At 41.0% G+C, this 20,641-nt stretch overlaps 1 protein-coding gene across 2 annotated transcripts in view; it reads left to right on the top strand.

Moving 5' to 3' along the window:
• zfhx3b (zinc finger homeobox 3b) overlaps nt 1–20,641 on the top strand; it is a 339,235-nt gene that overhangs the window by 33,584 nt on the left and 285,010 nt on the right. For both annotated transcript variants that reach the window (XM_054771463.1, XM_054771462.1), the window contains exon 2: nt 2,260–2,336. The gene's annotated coding sequence lies outside the window, so the exon portion shown is untranslated. The remainder of the gene's footprint in view (nt 1–2,259; nt 2,337–20,641) is intronic.

A 20,641-nucleotide genomic window follows, 5' to 3' on the forward strand; every position in this document is an offset into this window, starting at 1 on the left:
AGAACCAGGCTCCTGATCCGGTTGGACAAAGACTGAATGGCACGTAGTAGCGCACCACCAATCCCGTACTCCAAGCCAAGCCTACAAAGCACATGCAGACTGGTTGGGCAAACTCCCATATACCCTCCAGTACCCTTGCAAGGGTCCTGTGTTCCGTGACCAGGACGAAAACCACATTACAGCTCCTGTAGCCGAGGCTTGTACCCTTCTCTCCAGCACCCTGGAATAGACTTTCTCAGGGAGCCTGAGGAGTGTGATCCAGCTATACCTGTAGTTGGAACACATCCTGTGGTCACCCTTCTTGAGCTGTCTTCCCGGGAGCACCACCCTGGTCTGCCAATCTAGAGGTACTGTCCCCGACTTCCACACAATGTTGAAGAGACATGTCAGCCAAGACAGTCCCTCAACATCCAGAGCCTTGAAAAATTCAGGACAAAACTCGTCCACACCTGGAGCTGCTCGAGTGTAGCTGCTAGCCTGAGGTGAGAGTTGAAGACTTAACGACATCCTCCCCCGCCATCTAAGTCAATTGACAGCTCAGTCCCTCTCTTCACTGGTGTGAAGTGCACCTGTGGACATTCTTATGTTTGAACATGTTATGGACAAACTGTGGTTCGCACAGAAGTCCAATAACATCACCGTGCACGGGTTCAGATTGGGTAGGCGATTGCACCGGACCCTTATGCTTGTCCCCGCTGGTGGTGGGTTTACCAGGGTCATATCTAACTATCCATCCATTCTCTTTTGCTTATCCGTGTCGCGGAGGCAGCAGTCTCAGTAGGGAAGTCGAGACTTCCCGGTCTCTGGCCACCTATTCCAGGTCCACCGGGAGGACACCAAGGCATTCCCAGGCCAGCTGTGAGACATAATCCCTCCAGCATGTCCTAGGTCTGCCCTGGGGCCTTCTCCCGACTGGGCATGCCCGGAATACCTCACCAGGGAGGCATCCAGGAGACATCCAGACCAGATGCCCGAGCCACCTTAACTGACTCCTCTCGATGTGAAGGAGCAGCGGGTCTACTCTGAGCCCCTCCCGGATGCTCAAGCTCCTCACCCTCACCCTTTACGGTAATTCCTAACAAAAATCAAAAATTGTTGTGGTGATACTAGAAATGCACACCCCCACCCCAAGCACCTCACTCTCTATCTATTTTGCACACACGCAGAGTGCATTGCATGTTGCTGACTCTCAAAAAAGCATCCTGTACTCGATTGAATGAAATAATGGAGCCAAAAGGGCTTTCACCTGTCACTCCACGCCATCGACAACCAATGTCAAAGTCAACGACTCAGCTGTTATGTCCCGTGGACTGCGGCCTGTTGGGGCCACATGTGTTGAAGTGTGCAATACCATCCTGACCTGACGGCTTACTTCGTCCTGTGCCCTATCAACGCACCTATATGGTATAATATATGAACATCCTGCACTGCTCACTGTGTTGTTTGTGTGTCAGGTTATGATTAGGATGAAGTGTGATTAGGTAAAGTGCACACACATACACAGAGAAGGCTCCCAAAAAGCTCTCGTCTCTGTCACTTTTAACATCTGCTGGTATTACCGTGGTAGCTCGTAATGACTGCAGATAAATGAAAGGTTGTATTGTTCACCTGCCAGGACTGTCTATGATTAGGATGCCAAATACACAGGGTAATTTTCTTTCTGTGCTTTTTTCCTTCATATGTCCCAAGCAAAAGAAGACTTAGATCAAGTTGACACATGATGACAGATTCTTCAGTAATATTTCAATGTTGTGATGGCACGTTCCGAATTTTTTTATCAAATTCAGCTCCCATTTGTGTTCTTTCTTAAGGGGTAATATGGCTTTAATACGGCCTCTTCGAGATGCAGCCCAAGAAACTTAAACGTGAACAGAATTGTTTTGACTCCCCTTATGAGAAATGACAGATGAGGACACTGCTTGTCTTTATTTGTATAGATGCAGTCAGACAAGTGTGCCTCTCCCCCTTAACTAGTCTAAAAATAAGAGAAAATATCTAACATGCTCAGAGGCAGGTGAAGGGATGGAAACATCTGCTTTATTTTCATAAACAATATATGAGATGCTTTTTGCAAGTCAAATTCTTAAAGATTCACTGCCATCTTCACTTTTTTTTTTTTAACCGGGCAAAAATATTAAGTTGAAATGGGAGGTTGGCAAATAAAAACAGAACCACTAAATAATTGTCTGGGGATTAGTATTTAACTTGAACTTGGCAAAATGACTCCTTGTCCCTGTTTTGTCTCACATGTTTCCGCAGATTCAGCCATACTCTTCTTTGGGATTGCTCCAGTCTGTGTTGCTTCTTTCTCCATGAGCGACGGATTGGTAATGAAGGTCCTCAGATTCCTATGATGCATGTTATTGCTTAAAAAAATCTCCAGGGCCAAATGCTTTTTGACTGCTGGTTGTGCAGTGACCTGTGCACGTCAAGCTTCCCTCTGTTTATTGGGTTGTCTTCTTTCCACACTAATGGCCATAGGGGGCTGAGTCCGAGATTCACCTGACCACTGCTCACAAAGCTGGCTCTCTGGAATCGACAAGCGGAACGGAAATCGCATTAACCCAGCCCAACCAAAAGAAAAACGCACATACTCTTGCACGTTCAATCTAAACAAAACAACAAGAGAATCTTACTGTTTTTTCCCTTCATCAGGGGTACGTGTCAGTCTGGCTCATCGTTGTTTACCGGTGCTCCATGAAGGCCTTCTGCCACCCACACCTCCGCAGGCTGATAATGTTTAAAAATGCTGTGGGCAATGACGGCTGCTTGACCCACTCAGACGCTCAATAACATTAATAGTAGGGGCGTCATTTAGAGAACCTGCTGTCGTTCGATTTGGCTTTTCAAACAGATCACATGATTTGATGTCAGTGTCCAGACAAAGATAGAATCTAGGCCACCACAGCCTGGCACATCCCATCCTGCCTAAAGGGAAAGATAAAGCTAAATTAGGAATCATTGAAGCCATCGACTTACACTATTTTTTTTAAGGAGTGTAAGTTTTCAGGTGAGTCTGCCGGTCTCATCTTTCATCTACTTGTGCAGTTTTGTGTCCAGAAGGCATCCAGACTCATTTATTTTCTCCCCTTTACGTTGCACCTCATCATAACCACCCCCTCTCAACAATTCTGTGGAGAATAAATCGACCATATTTCAGCTATGATGCTCCCTGCCCATCCCTCGCCTTTTCAGTAGGGAGGGAAGTAGTCCTGGCAGTTTGTTGTTTTTATTTAATGCGCTGCTACTCCAGTGTCATATTTTCTCTCTTTAATTGATGTCCGTGCCTGTGATGCTACCCGCTGCACCCTTAAGAGGATGCCTTCTCCAAACAGACCCTTATCTTGCTTTAATAGGCCTGGCTCTCCTCTGAGACCTTCAGCTGTGTTAGGCCACTGCTGCCTTGCTGTGCCTCAGGTTTGAGCATTTACTGTTCTGCCCATTAGTTGTCTCTCCAGGCCTCACTATTCCCTGTGCTTAGTGCTTGGACAGCCTCAGCCACCCGGTCTTCGTACCACTATCTTTCACCTCCAGCTGCTTTTTTCCTCACTTTCCTCAACTTAATGTAGCAGTAAGGAAGAGTTGTTTTATTTTTGTCTTGCACCAATTGTCGTAATTTGTACTTGATTCGAATGTCATTCATTCTAAAGCAGGGGTTTCCAAACTTCCCACCAAGGGCTACATACAGAAAAATGTAACAATTTCATATATTTTGTGCATTAAAGATGCTAAAATAAATCCAGCGTAGGTCAAAACATGCTAAGCTAGCTGAACGAAACATCTGTGATGAAGCAAATTAGTGTATAATCTAATTAATAATGAATTCATCTTTAGAATACGCAGATGACAGACACCCTTGCTCTACAGCACCCACACTTTTTCAGCTTAGGCACCACTTTTAAAATAATGTGTGCCTCCCAATATAAACATATTGTTAGTGGGTGAACAATCCAACGCTTGGTGAATTCTGCTTCACAATGATAGGACGAGCTGACATCGAAGGATCAAAAAGCGACGTCGCTATGAACGCTTGGCTGCCACCAGCCAGTTATCCCGTAGTAACTTTTCTGACACTTCCTGCTTCAAACCCAAAAAGTCAGAAGGATCGTGAGGCCCCGCTTTCACCGTCTGTACTCATACTAAAAATCAAGAGCAAGTGAAAAAAAAAAAAAAAAAAAAAAAAAAAAAAAGAACAAGTGAGCTTTTGCTATGTACATGTATGTATTATAGAAATAAGAGCGATGTCCGATATTGGCTTTTTTTGCCGATAACCAATATGCCGATATTGCCCTACTCTCAATTTCCGATTCCGATATCAACCGATACCAATAACAGCCTTCTGATATAGTTTTTATTATCTCCACAAGATGGCAGAAGCTGCATCTGAAGTATCATGGGTGGTATCTACTTCTGCACGGGCTTTAAAAGCTTGGTTGCAACTCCGCTGTTGGTGTTAAACTCATATTAACTCATCCTTTTACAATAAACTCATCAGCTGAATTAATGCTGGGTTTTGCTCCTTGCCGCCATCATAACATTGGTTCTGTTTCTGTTGTATTGTGCAATATACTTTTTAATAAATTGCCATGTGCTCAAAGAGACATGTTTTCCTTTCCACTACCTCATGGACTCCAAATCATGGTTACAGTTAAAACGATATCTCACATTTTGGAAATCACAATCTCTCTGCATAGCCTTCTTCCAATTAACGCCCCATTGTCTTTGTGGCTTACGTAAATGAATGCCGCGGCTACAATCGGGGACATGATATTTTTTTCCCTGTTTAGATTGGCTGTGTGATCTTTTAGACCAGTAATTACATAATTTTGATGGGAACGTTTATGATTGCGTTCTACTTTTAGGTCAATCGAGATGTGTCCTATCAGTATTTTCCTGTGTTTGCTTTCTAGGTCGGCGTTACACAAAGTAGAAATAAAGCTGTCCTGTGTATGGCCACTTGTGGTACCTGTGGGGCATCTTTGAATCAGAGCCTCCAGCGTGCATTGATAGATCGGCGATGCGGTTTGTTCTACCAAATTTAACAATGATATATCATTATCACAACTTTGGGGGGAAATCTATAAAATCAATGGGCCTGCCGGAGGTGCAGGATTAGTATTACTAACACGCTGAGAGAGTGTTAAAGTGACGGAGTATGGATCTCAGTTGTGGCTCGGATCAATGGCATTTGTGGACACTGAGCTCAATAACAAGCCATCCAAGAAGTGGTTAGAAGAAGAAAGAAATAGATGTGAAAAGCAAATTTGCTGGTGGAGACACTAATATCCTGTGCGCCTGGCTGAGCATGAGCCTGGTGACTGCTGGCGGATGAAGGAGAGCGAGTAGAGGGCAGGAGAGGAATAGATTCTACTTTTAAAATGATACACATACAGATGTGGCTGTCATTATTGATGCTCTTCCATCATTGATATTGGCAGACAGGCAAGAAGAATATAAAATACATTGATCTCATAGGGTGGCAAACATGCCTTCACAGGAACAATTTGATTTAGATATTGAGTGTGAAAAATTCAACTCATGTTGACGTGATCTAGCACAGTGTATTACGTATATCTTTGAATGTTTTATTTTTTCGAGGGTGTGATTGATCCCCTTTCATGTAACAATCATTTGTATCGCTGCTTCCACGGGGCAGACTGAAAGGTAGTGCTCTGTCTGCACGAATGCTCTAAGGTGCAACAGGGAGAAGGGAGGCAAAGACAACACAAAACATGAAACCGAGAGCCACTAAACCATCGGTAAACCCTCATTGCATAAAATGGAATACATAGTATCGTCATTAGCTGTGAATCTGTAACTTTTTTTTTTTTTTTTTTTCATTGCCAGCCATATTGGGCAGTTTATTTAACCTGTGACGTACCTGATGTGAGCACGTCTGTGGTTGTTTTAATAGCATCTCAGCTTTTGGGGTCAGTCGTAAAAACCTTGTGTCCATTTAAAGATATAGACTTCAATGTAAACTCGAACATTGCACCCCCACTTTATCGCCTTTAAAAAATAATAAGAAATAAATAAATGATCGCTGTTACGTGGTTGAATATGGCCTATAATTGGTAAAAAAAAAAAAAAGCATATTTAAGCAAATTTTACTTACTCTTGGTTCTAAATTAAGCATTTTCAAGCATAAAAATTGCTAAATAAACTAACTACATCAACTAAAGTACAAATACAAGGCAGAGGAAGCATTCGAATTGTGAATGTAGTGCTGTAATCAACATTGGCTACTATGTGTCAGTAATTGTTCAGTGAGATTACTGTTGGGGCCATAATCGACGACAAGCTAAAGCTCAACTCTGAACCTCTGACGTCACTTCCTGTCTTCTACACATCTGTCCGCCTGCCACTAAGGTTCCTTGGGAACATATGGCTCGAGCAGGAATTTTGTTTAAATGGCTTATTTACTTTTATTTTGTCTACTACGTATATTGGGTAGTATGAGTGTGAAGCCATTTAAAGCCGCCATTACAATGCATTGGTGAGACAATAGCCACACTGCAGGAAGTAAGCTGTCCAGAAAAAAAACAACAAGAAACTGCTAACGTGTGAGTCTGTTGTCTTATTTATATCTAATATGTCTTATCTTCTTTGACGATATCTACTATATTGGGTAATACAAATGTAAAGGTGACTATATGTAAGGGTGACTATATGGGTGTTATTTCATGTCTTGAGAGTTCTAATAATGTTGAAAACCATATTTAGAAGGTCGCTAACAGGTGTTCTATGCTCTAAAAAAATATTTCTATTTCTAAATAAGGAATCCGAAGTAGGATTCAATATTAATAAATGGGGCGCCATTTAGGGGAGACAAGTTAGTGACAATTCCAAGGCCCCCTCAATGACAGGAGACCCAAAAAAATACAGATGTGGTGACAATAGTTGCCTGGAGTTGGTGGCCCAATGTAATTTTTTTATTTTTATTTTTTAATGAGGCCCAGAATTCCTGGCAGCACCCCTGGTCGCGATCATAATTAAGGATAAAGATCTTATTTTAACCTCTACCCGGACATTGTAAGGATGAGGAAGAGGTGGTCGATCAACAATCTCTTTATTACAAAAACAAACAACAACTGTCAGCAAAGGTTCGGAAATCACAAAACACAACACACATTACTGCCAGGCCAGTGATCCTCTGAAAGTGTCAGTACTAGGCAGTGTACTGGTCTTAGTATTAACACGGAAAGGTTGCTAGTGATTGTTTTTTATTTTTGGTTCATTTAATTCTTACTGTATCTTATGTCCTTTGTGTGTTATGTGTACAGTGTAAGTGATGTAGGAGTTAATTTAGGTATAATTTAGGTGTAAGAGCCAATTTACACTAAAACTCGACTTAATCACAGATTAGGAATGCAACCCGAGGACCACCTGTGCTGATCATTTTGAACACACTAATCTTTGTATCGTCTCTCTTGCGGCAACTGCTTCAACTGCGCAACATCACTGTTACTCCCAACCAAAGTTCTGACCTGCCAGAAATGTATCCGATGCTGTACATTACTGCTTGTTCCCACTGACGACTTCAAACTGGTCTGAATGCGAGTTGGCTAAATCAGAACCAGGCATCATTTGCCCACTGTATACCCACCTTTAAATCAAAGATTTAGATTGCTAGTTAAAGTTACTTGTCATCTTCGTCCACTGGACGTATTTAAACAAAGACAACTGTGAAAACCTGACCTCACACCAACTACAGTTGTCTTTTTTGTGGCTACAATCAAAAGTCTTCATCTGCAAAGACACACTTTGTTCCTGTGCCTCAATCTGTTGCCTTTGTGCTTTACGATTGTGATTGTACATTGAGTTGTGATTGGCTTTGGGTTCACAAGTAACAATTGACAAGTAGGCCAAATGTGCTCCAACAAAATATGACTTCCCAAAGAACACAAGAGAGGCTAACTGCAGCAGTGCCACAACAACGATTTAACTTTGTGGTAGGGAGGAACATACAAAGGATGGTGATAGATTGAGCATAAGGTGATCGTTCTTCCAGTTGTAAAATAAGGGCAAGTATAAAAGAGAGGAGAAAAGATAAAAGACAGATGAGCTATTGTGAAAAGACAGGTTTGTGTGAGAAATATGGACTTTTTCTGACAGGGACAGTTTGCGTTCACCTCTGTTTTGACAAGGATGGCAGGGAGAGACATACGTCCAAGGCTGCAATTAAGCAGCCTAATGAGTTGGTGGCTCTTTTGATGACACTTTATAAGTGGAGTCCCGCTTTTGCGCTTGAAAATCTTCTTTTTCAGTGATGTCAAAGAAGTTTTTGACAGAGCAGTTATCACAGCATGCCAAATTGCTCCAGTTCAAGACATAATTAGGATTTATTTTATTTTTTCTGCGTTTCGCTGAGTGCTGCAAAACAAAAGATCTATCCCCCACTCTAATTTGCCCTGGCAGGGTCCCTCCTCGTGGGGGGTCTACATGGACAGAGAAAGGAATTAGAGTATTATAGGATGAGAAAGGCCAAGGGGAGTGGATGTGTGTTTCCTGGAGGAGTGTTTATATGTGTGAGGGGGTTGCGGTGGGTTTAGCAATTTTATTTAAAATACTGTAATTGTGTCCAAAGATTGAATGGTGTCGAGCAGCAATGCTCATCTCTCTGTCTAATCTCATCTGTACGTACTCAGATTGTGTATGCTTCTCACCAAGAATAACATATGCTAAACTTCATGGTTGAGTTCAACTAAAATGTACTCTATGTCACCGGCTCAAACAAAAAATATGAGAACATGACCACCGGCTAGCATATGTTGCTAACACAGTGTTCTCTCGCTCCATCGTAGTTCACCTTTCACGGACTCGCTGTTTCGCTGACTTTTTTTGGTGCAATTTTTGTGCTTTTTTTTGTATGAACGTTGTTGGCTCTTTAAAAAAACTGCACTGTGGGAAGTTGAGTGTTGTAGTTCTGTGCTTTACCAGAGGTGGCGGTGTCTCTCTCTCTCTCTCTTTTCTCTCATCTGTCTGCACCGCCCATTGTCTTCTGCGTCCTGATTGACTGGAGACCATTGTCAATCAATCTCCTTTGTGCCGTCTCCTGTTGTGGCCATGGCTAGGCGCTAACCGTGTGAGCTGCTGCTTGCTAACCGGTAATTAACAATAGAAGAAACAGAAGAAGCTAACCGTGTGACTCTGAACACCGTATGGTTGCAAGTTTTCTCCCCGACAAAACCCCAAGTTGGACTTGTGGACATGCTGAAGGAAGGTAGATGTTTGCGCCTGTAGGGCGCCATTACGGAATAAATGAATCTTTGGTTCATGGAGGACAAAGAGGAGGAGTAAAATAAGACGACAGGAGTAATATGTTTTAACAAGGATACAAAAACGCTTCAGCAGAACGGCGCCAGGACTAAGAGGCACGATCAGAAGAGTGAAATACATGTGAGTCACTTCATAATTTCTTGTGTCCAACGTAGTAGGTTGATCATTCAAGTGCAAACCAAATTTGAACTTTCAGAGTGTTTAAACAAGAGAGAAATGTGAGAAAAGTGTATAAAGTGTATGGTGAGGAGTTTTGCAGCCTCAGGACATATATAACAACTGTAAAAAAATAATGTTAGTAGCTAATGTTAGTAGCTAAACTTAGCTAAATCGCTATCATTAACCGTAGGCGTGTCTTAGAATAGTCGACTATTCAATGATTCGATTCAGAGTTGTGTGATTCGACTATCAATCTTGCCGTCGAATCATATCAAAATGTCATAATCAAGATTACCATTCTGACTAAATGGGGATACCCACTAGTGCAGCTGAGCATACATTTTTACATAGCATGTCTTTGTTTTTCTTATAAAATAACCTATTTTGACACAATTCATCCTCATTTGTGTTAACACATGAGAAAGTAAACAAAGGTGGCGTAGGCGTGGAGGAATACGAGCTGACACCAAGCTAGCACACCACACAGACTCTCCTCATCGAGCATTTTCCCTGCTAATGTGCTGTCTTTAGTGAATAAAATGGGCAATTTTATTCCACACCTCCTACAGTATGAGACTTTTGGACCGCAATGTCATAATTTTCACAGAGACGTGACTAAACAGCGGAGTACTGGACAATGCTAGCCAATCGCCACACACTTCAGGCTGATAGAACAGCGGAGGACTGCGTCAATACAGTATGGACTACTCTCTGTTTTCTGTGTCATGAAATAAATAAAGCTACTGTTGTTGCACACCTACCATGTTAAGTTGTTTGAGTGTTTTAGCCTTTTTCTTTGCGGTGGAAAAATTCGCAAATGAGGTCTGTTTGTGGACATCGCCATTAACTCTGCTCTTAAAAAAAATATATATATATACAGTCAAACCTGTCTTAGCGGCCACCTTTATAGAAGGGCCACCTGCCTATAGCAGCCACTGAAAAATCCCCCCCAGCAAATTTACATGTTATAGACCCTGTGTATAGCAGTCACCTGTCCAACGCAGCCAGCAGCCACCCATTTTGTCTCCCTTGGTCAATATCTGACCTGCAGCCAAATTACCAACTCAAGTAGAAGCTTCATGCACGAAAAAGTTTTGTTTTTCAATCAATGAAGGCGTTGTGTGTAGACTTTAATTACTGAGTCCTAGCTCAGTCACAATCATTCACAAGATCCACACAAACGGTCAGTTGTTCCACATAAAAAAGCCGTCTTCTTTTGAGCTTGCTATTTCCTGGTCAAACATGTAACTTTAAGAGCATTTGCACCAAAACATTACCGCAAAGTAGGCTGGGAACAGGATGTGCTCCCAGCGACGCAACAATAAAAAAAAAAAAAACATATGCTAGCATGCATGCAGCAGCGGGAGCAAAACTGAGTTCGGTTGTACTTAACTGAAGTATTTTATCAGTTATCAGTTATTATTAAGCCTCTAGCTTCCTTTTAGTAAGTAAAAACCTTGGCTATGATTGCACTACATTGTCATGTAGACCTACAAAGTACACTTGGAAGAACAAGAGGTGAATAAATGTATTGCAACTGATGTGAAACTGATGAGGGGTAGGATTAAATAAGTTTTGCTTCTTCCTACTCCTTTTTGGACATGCAAAATTGTGAATTGTACTATATGATGTGCTACTGTTTGACTCATGCATGTTCGGGATTAAAACCATGAACCATGATAATAACAAGCCTAGTAGTGCTGTACAACTTTTATCAGCAATCCGCAGTGCCATCTACTGGTCAACATTATTATTATTATTTTTTTCCCTTTTTTCCTCTGCTGGTCAACATTCAAACTGGACGCCAACCTGTCTATAGAGGCCACCTGTCTATAGCGGCCACTTTTGCAGACTCCCTCTAGTGGCCGCTATAGACAAGTTTGACTGTATATAACTATATATACTATTAGTCAACAATGAACAAAATCGAGTCAGATTTTACAGAAAATGTTTAGTCGAAGACAGGCCTAATTAACTGACAACAAACATGACTAGTGCGCATGTGCATGTTACGTGGAGCTTAGTTTACGTACTCAAAGAGACTTAACGTCTGCTCTGACCGCTGTCTCCCCTTGAATCTGTGTGACTGCGTCACATACGAGGGCTCAATTCTCTGGCTACTGTCAGTCAAAATCAAGGACCGCCCACTTTTTATGCAGTTTTAAGTCTACACATTTAAGTTTAACAATGCATATTCGACCAAATTTTAAATTTAAAAGCATCCTTTGTAGTCAATTTTGGAAAGTTAGTGCCCTTTTGGCAGCCGCTCTCCGTCACATACAGAGAAGCTTTTACCCCTAGTTGTCATGTTTAGGCATGGCCGTGACCCCAGGATGCAGAGACAGGAGGGTAGTGAAGGGAAAAAGTCTTTCATTTGGCCACAAGAAGCTGCAGGTACTCACAATAGCAGGAGCTTCATTCCAAAGTGACAAAAGGAAAAAATAGATAATGTAGCGGGCAGCTTCATAACCTCGAAAGAGACATGCAGCCACAGCAGACAACACATTAACAAAGAACCAACAAACAACAAAGAACACACTCTCTTGAAGAACCCAACTAAGTACCAATGAGGACCAGCTGTGACGGGCAGCTTCCTCAGAAAGAGGTGAAGGTGACTGAAAACAGCACAAAACAGGAAGTGCTTGCAAAATAAGACAGGAAATAAGGAGAACCAACACAAAAGAATTCAACAAGTCACGCAGAGCATCACAGTAGTTATGTTATGAAAACAAATGACTCATTTTATCTCTTCATCACTTTTATAATAGATCTCCAGTTTTGACAGTCTAGAAAATACATAAACAGTGAATACAACCTTACCCAAATTAAATAACGGAAATAACCATCACTTATGTTTTTGTTTACATTGGATGAAAATTCCCATTTTCTCAGCTTATATTAGCACAAAGACAATTATTCCATTTTCTGGAACAACCTAATAATATACTGTATTTTACAACATATGCCATAGGAGTTTATGGTTTTGTTTTTCTTTGAAAATAAATCTCCTCATAAATGATTCATTGTGGGTGAGAGATGATCTGACAAGGAATAATAAACTAGTACTAGCCGTGTTGCATTTACATTCAAATAAATGCAAACAAGGGGCGTTCAAATGAAAATATGCGTGCCACACAGTAAAACATAGTCGTCATTGCATCCCCCCCTCCCTAAAGACCATCAAAGCTGATTTACTCCTTGGTTTTTCACGGAATCTGACAATTTGACATGATGTCACTCAGATTCACAACAAATTTCTGTCTTTACCATTTAGCCATACTTGGGTTTCTCTTTGTAAGTCTGTAAAAGCCGTCTTTTTCTGCCTTTTTTCTGAGGTGTTCCGCCATATTTAACATGTGTGAATGTGTCTAAGGAAGTTAGGTGATGAAGTGTTTTTAGTACATGCCATCAACAAGCAGTCGCTCAATAGTGACCATCTTCAAAATAAAAGCATAAAGCAAATCAAATCAAACAGTTTTTAGGTACTATTCAAGATATTTTTCAACATAAGCTAAATCATTAAAGCGACAATTTAACACAAACCATGTGGAATGTATGATTAGACAATGGTTATTTCAAGACATGATGCTATAATAAAGATTGCACTAGCTTGTGACAATGTCTTTAACTGTTAACAAATTAATATTCACACCTGTCCATTGAAGGTTGGTGCACGTCACATCTGCAGGGAGAGTCCCGGTGCAAACAAACTCAGTTATTTTAGATAACTTTGGAAAAGTGACCATTTATAAGACCTAATTAAGTGTTATCTACTGAATTTGATGGTACACCGTTTGATGGGAGTGTAATATTGTGACAAAAATGCCTTTCATTTGTACGTTGTTACGACAGCCAAAGTGACGCAGTTAGTAATTCTGTGGTAGAAAGCTTGAAGGAACATTTCCTCAGAACACTCCAATAGCTCTTTGCCAGCTCTCCAGGAAAATAAAATCTATAAGGCATACTCAACTAATACCATTTTTTTCTTCCTTCCAACTTAATTACTGATATTTCTGTGTAATAGGTGCCTGATTTAACTACGATAATTAGGTGGGATATTGAAGTGAGCCTCCAGGGGGCTCGGCTCTGGTGGATCATAAGGGGGAGACACATCTTTTCAAATTATTCTGGGGGGCAAGTGCTCCCAAGCAGCTTATGCAGCTAAGGCATGGTAATTAAATTATAATTTAACCTGCTGTGGGTGGAGTGGCAGGACTGGACCAGGCTGGGGTGGAATGGCACAGGCAGGATTTACACTTAATGCAATAATAGAGCCACAACTCTGGGGTAAATGTAGCTGAAACCGGAAAAAGAGACAAGCAACCACTCACCCTTTTCAGGGCCGTTTTCAGCGTTGTGTTGCAAAGTGCAGGCTAAATTCACTGACTTGAGACGGACGCATCTTGATAAGTCTTTAATATAAAAGCAGCTTAAGATTTTTATGCAATGCATTTTCTTTTGTTTGTGTGCTTCATGTTGTGCACATTCCTTCTCTGTTGATTAAATAAAGTATACCCACGGGTTACATTAATATACATGGCATTAAAAAGCCACAAAATGTAAATATAGCTGATTTTCCAGATATTGAAAAAAGAAACAATTGAAATATGGGCTTGTTTGTGTTGCACAGAGTGGATCACATTCTTCAATACATATAATAATATCCAATAAAAAAAGCAGCACGGAAATTGCTTCCCTAAAATACTAATGAGAGGAAACAATCTCATCAGATTTGAATACGTACGTGTTTGTAACATTTTGTTTCTCTTCTCAGCCACATGTGAAAGTCAAAATATTGTAAATGCCTGTCACGATAGAGACACTTTGCCAATATTTCATCTTTGGAGGTAATATTACAGACAGAGCAACACTAAAAAGGAAAGCAGAGATGATGTATTCGCTGTGTGCGCGAAAACGCCAATTGGAGACACGGGGAGCTCCTTCCAGTACGGGCAGCACACTCGTGCCTAACGCTTTTTTCATTCATCACACTAGACACAGGAGCTGATGTCATCATACATCTGAAACGTCCAGGATGCTGGACTTCGATAGGTTCTATTTAAAAAGCAAAAGGCAGCTTCCATCCATTTGTTTTCTATGCCACTTATCCTATCTAGGGTCGCTGTATGCTGGAGCCTATCCCAGCTGACTTTGGGCGAGAGGCGGGGTACACCCTGGACTGGTCGCCAGTCAATCGCAGGGCACATATAGACAGACAATCATTCACACTCACATTCATACCTATGGACAAAAATTGCCAATTAACCTAACATGCATGTTTTTGAAATGTGGGAGGAAACCGGAGTACCCGGAGAAAACCCACGCACGCACGGGGAGAACATGCAAACTCCACACAGAGATGCCCAATGGAGATTCAAACCCAAATCTTCCCGATCTCCTGACCGTGTGGCCAACATGCTAACCACTAGGCCACAATGCGGGCCCAAAAGGCAGCTTATTGAGGACATTTAATAAAACATTTAACATGAATTAATTTAACATTGTTAAAATAAATGCATCTCTGACAGTGTCCTTCAAAACTGACCGTATATTGTCTCTCTAAAGGTACAATTTTTTTAATCTCCTGCACTGGATCCCCATTCAGCAGTGCAGACGTACCTAATGAAATGGGGAGTGAAAATGTTGTCCAATATTATAATGTTTTACTCTAAAAAGAGCTAGAAAATAGCCAAACATTTCCAGAAAGCACTTGTGCGTGAACGAGAGAAGCCTTTAAGAGAAATGTGGACTCTAGCACGTCTACATTTTGTTAGTCTGTGTGATTCCTCTCCTTCTATGCTGCTGCAGCTGTTAAGATGGCTGCCCCGCAGTGGTTAGAAGAGGACCACGCAACGCCCCTTATAGCCTTGCATTGCAGCAAGCTCATTACAGCCCTCGCCTCCACCTACCCGACACTCACTGCCCTGGCCAGCATGACAGACACGCCCAGTTAACGGCACCTGTGAGCCGGGGAACGAAAGGCGAGCACAGAGGTAAAAATGAGTGGAACGCAAATGACAGGTGTGGTTAAATATGATTTGAGGAGGCTTGAGGACAAAGCTGGGCCAGCCCTATAATAAACAGGATGAAGGAAATCAAGCATTACATGACTTTTCTTCACTCTTCCACCGTCCTCGTTCCTCAGGCAAACAACAAAAAGCAAACTTTTACTTATGAAAGCACTTCCTATTGGCATATTTTTTTCTCTAATGTTGATCTTGCCATACCGCTTCTGCTCTAATGTAAGATATTTCCAATATTTAAGAGTTTTAATATTACGCTATGTGCTACTTGAATTATTAATGGGCAAAGGGAGGCCATTTTGTTTGGTCCCCTTCTGACTCATTTGGATGGAGACGGAGGGATTTGCCTCCACTGCTGATCTGCATCTATTTTCTTTGCCTTTCATCCATTTTCTATGTTGCCTTTTTTATCACCAGCCTGCCATCATATGTCACCCAGCCTCATGTTTAAAATCATCAGTTTTTTCTTTCTTCCTTGCAGCATCTCCCTGCTGGGCAGTGCAAGATGGGGGAAGTTAGGGAATAGATTGAAAATGTGCATCCGGCAGTTAGAGGACAAGACAACAACAATGTGGACTGGGGAAAGGACATTGTCCATCATCTACATTGTGACTTAAATAGTTTGTGACACCAACAAAAACAGTAAGAAGAACATGAAAAGAAACATATCATTGCCGTTCAATGACAACCGTGTATATCACATTGACGTTTTTTTCTCAAGAACAATAAAAAACAGGCGTGTGTTTCATAAAAACACATCGCAACCATCTGCTATTAGACAGATTTAGCATCGGCAATGTCAGTGTAGACTGTTTTTCATAGCCATAACGGGATGTTGTACATGCACATTTAATGTTTAAACATTCTTAAGCTGACAAGAATGTCGGTGTAAATGTAATATGTATATTCTATATACATGTATATGTATATTTACTTTGAAATCAGCATAATTAATACTTTAATGACACATTTTCATGCGCTATTCCGTGAAAAAAATACCTTTGTCCAAAGATAATGTTCATTGTCCAAAGTTGTCAACACTTGCTTTGTTGTCTAGGCATCTTTAAAACAAAGTGAATGGAGGAGGGACGTATAAAGCTTCAGGACAGTTCTGGTGGACATGCTTGCAAAAGCAAACGCAAAATTCTCGCATTATAAAACATGTTTTCATTGGATGTTAAGGTACACTTTTTAGCCATTTAGTGTCAGAGCATTACAAGGTACTCATTGGACTAGCATGTTTTGGGGTTAATGGAATTTTTTGGATTAACTTATTGACACTGTTATGGGCCACACGGTGGTCTAGTGGTTTGCATGTTGGCCAACACAGTAACAGCCTAGAGATCGGGAAAACCTGGGTCCGATTGTCCCTTGGGCATTTCTGTGTGGAGTTTGCATGTTCTCCCTGGGTACTCTGGTTTCCTCTCACAAAAACACGCATGTTAGGTTAATTGGCGACTCAAAATTGTTCATAGGTATGAATGTGAGTGTGAATGGTTGTTTGTCTATATGTGCCCTGCGATTGGCTGGCGACCAGTCCAGGGTGTACCCCTCCTGTCGCCTGAAGTCAGCTGGGATAGGCTTCAGCATGCCCGCAACCCTAAAGAGGAGAAACGGTATAGAAAATGGAGGGATGGCACTGTTATGCATACAAATGACACAACAATGTTTTATAAGTGCAGGAACAAGAAACACAAAGCCTTGTCACTATTGCCTATTAAAAGCTGATGTTGACGGCCACACGGTGGCCGAGTGGTTAGCATGTAGCCCACACAGTGAGGAGATCTGGACCTGGGTTCGAATCTCCGCTTGGGCATCTCTGTTTGGGTGCGTGGGTTTTCTCCGGTACTCCGGTTTCCTCCCACATTCGTGTGTGAGCGTGTGTGTCTATCTGTGCCCAGCGATTGGCTGGGGACCAGTCCAGGGTGTACCCCACCTGTTTGTCAGCTGGGATAGGCTCCAGCATTCCCCCGCAACCCTAATGAGGATAAGCGGCATAGAAAATGAATGGATGGAAACCACTCTATACGTTTTTTATGTGGTTGTTATGCAGTATTTCAAGGTTGTGAGGTGGGGCTCCACTGAGAGGCACCAGAAAATTTCAGAAGGGTAGTGCAGCAGATTGAGAAAAATAAAGAGAAACATTTTTCAAACATGTCAAGCCAAATTCAGTTATGGAAAAGGCAAAAGGAGCAAAGTTTTAGTTTGTTTAGTGAGAGTGAGACACTGAAAACGCCATCAAATATGCTCCAGAAAAGTAGTGTTTATGGGAAGCCCTGATGGTATATTTTGTCAGGTGACAAAATATATGCTTACCTTGACCAATTATTCATTCTAACGGAACGTAATTTACTGTTGTGCATCAATGTTGAACGTTATTATGGAGCCGTTTGCTGTAAAAACACAAACATGAACAGTAAAGCAAATCCATTAACCTGAAATACAGTCAAAATGAGTTTATGTTTACCCTCTAAATATTTTTTCCCTGATCAAACTCCTCTTACTGCATCTCCTCTCCTCCCATCTTCCCACTTGCCCTCTCTGACTCTCATTGCACCTCTATCTGATTGGTATTAACGGGATTATCACTGCTGCTGCCATAATTAGAAGTAATGCAGGAGGATTAAACTTCATCGCACAGGGCCTTGCTTCTAGGCAATATATTTAATGTGTCCTGATCACATGATGGTCTTTCTGGATATCAGCGTTATAAAACACTCTCAGCAGATAATAGTTGCTGACAATTCTGCCTTCAGTTTGTACTGTAGAAGCCAAAGAAATTACTGCTGCAGATTCCTATAAAGCTAAAGATCCTCTAAAGCTAAAGGTCCCCAAACATGCGTGATGAGATGAACATCCGTCTTTATCAGGGGTGGTTACGTTTTAGTTGGGTAACTCAGCACTTGTAATCCATGCAATATTTAGATGAGAGGGTCAGAGTGGTCCTGTGGGGATGGAACCATGAACCAGCTTTGATCTGCCAGTATCGTTGTATCATATCATATGCTTTTTATTTGTCATTAAACAGATGACGGTCATACAGCTCAAATCAAAGCAGAAAGAATGGAAACATGGGCTGCCGCCTCCCACATCAGAAACTATTGTAACTGCATACCCATAAAGTGCATAATGTCAGTCAGGTGGTGTGTGGTGGATTATTACAGAGGTCCTGCAAGTAAATTCCAACAGTCCTACTATACTAAAGCTGACATTTGACCTAACACTTTTTTGCCTCCACAACCAATTTAAGCACATTTTATTTGCAAGGTGTGATGCAGGTTGTAATCATGCAAGCTGTTAAGCAGATAGTTATAGTTTGTAAAAGGTGCCATTAAGCCCACGCAGGGTAAAGAGAGACCATCGTGTTAAATTAGTCATCCACTAGCAGATAAACAGTGGTGATACTTAGAAAATAAAATAATTACTGGTTGTGGTCATTTGTGTGTTCAAAAAAATCCAGTATTATCAAGTTATATTCTTCATTTTACAGAATAAATTGTGTTAAAATACACTGGATTATTAACCATGCTATTCACTAAATTAGCATAAAGAGCGACATGATCAAAAATTAGCATCCTCGCAGTTCATTTGAACTGTTTGAATGACGTCATTGAAGTTGAGTTGTCTATAATTCTATTGATTGAAGTCTGGTGCCATTGCTTTATCTTCAGCATTTACTACATTGAAATTATCTGTCTGCTCTCATGTCTGCGCTCCTCTGCATCCCCGGAGTCTATCGATTATCTTCACCGCTGATGTTCAGGCTTTCATCCGACTTGCTGCATATCTATCTTTGGCTTTGTGACCTGGGCCAACCCCCCACCCCACCTTGCCCCTTTGTTGTTCTCAGAACTTTGATGGCAGCATCCATATCTATGTCACTGTGCTGACACTGTCCATCCTGCATCAATAAACATTTGGAGAGGGCATGTTTTTTTGAAGCTGAATAATTTATAGTGCCTGATTAGAAACTCTATCCTGAGTGGAGGATCTTGTTGCTTGTATGTTTGCCTTGGATCTTTACAATAAAACATGGCCCGATCTGATTAGAAAGTCCGATGGCTTGTTGAGGGTGTGTTCATGCGTGGTCTTGTGTTTGTGTGTTTTCTCATTTCTGTTTGTTAGTTATCTGGATTATTGGGCATGGTAAGTTGATTTATAGAGCACAATCCATACACAAAGTACACAAGGTAATTCAAAGTACTTATTAAACTCCAAATAAACTTTCACTAAACTTTGGAAAGGTGTGAAGCACGGACTGAGGAAAAAACAAATATATTTTAGTGTAGATTTGGTATTTTGTCTAAAGTGGAACCTTGGTTAGTGTCAGAAATCTGTCCCAGAAGGTCCCACTCTACCTGAAACGGATGCTAACCGATTCAATTTTTCCCACAAGAAATAATGTAAATCCAATTAATCCGTTCCAAAACGCGAAAAATGTCAACACAAAACGGATTTTTATAGTTTTACAATTATAGTTTGACATGCAGAAAACAATTTGAAATGCATATATATATATATATATATATATATATATATATATATATATGTATAAATGATGAATGAGCATATGAACATATGTTACTTTTACATTAATTGAAAACCTGATTCTTTAAGTGACTGTTGTCAAAGGCACAATATCAACACAATAACACCACCTTCCTGTTTTGCTATGAGTTATTTCTTGAATTCAATCGTTTTTTTCACCTCAATAAGCCAAATGGAGCCAAAGAAAGTTGCAAGGGCCAGCATTGTGATAAAGAAGGAGAGAATCACTATTGAATTCAAAAAATAACAAAACAGGAAGGTGGTGTTGAAGAGGAATGTGTTGATCTCGCTGCCACATCGTGTCTTTAGGAACAGTCACATCTTCATTGAAGACAAACGGAACCTTAAATGTGCATTTATCCTTTGCATTCACCATTTTTATGAATGGTGAATTGTTTTATGTAAGTACAACTATAAAAACGTGTTTTGTGCTCACATTTTTTCGAGTCAACCGCTGATGAAATCATAGACGGCCAACATACTGTAGATGACTTACAGTTCCGGTTGACATTTTGTTAGCAAGCTATGGATGTTAACAATGATGTTTTGCGAGTAAACAAAACAGTTGGACACACGCAGTGTATTAATAACACGACAAGATGCTCACCGTATTGCACTCTAACCGGAAAATG

This window comes from Dunckerocampus dactyliophorus, chromosome 3 (genome assembly GCF_027744805.1).
Source record: "Dunckerocampus dactyliophorus isolate RoL2022-P2 chromosome 3, RoL_Ddac_1.1, whole genome shotgun sequence".
NCBI lineage: Eukaryota > Metazoa > Chordata > Actinopteri > Syngnathiformes > Syngnathidae > Dunckerocampus > Dunckerocampus dactyliophorus.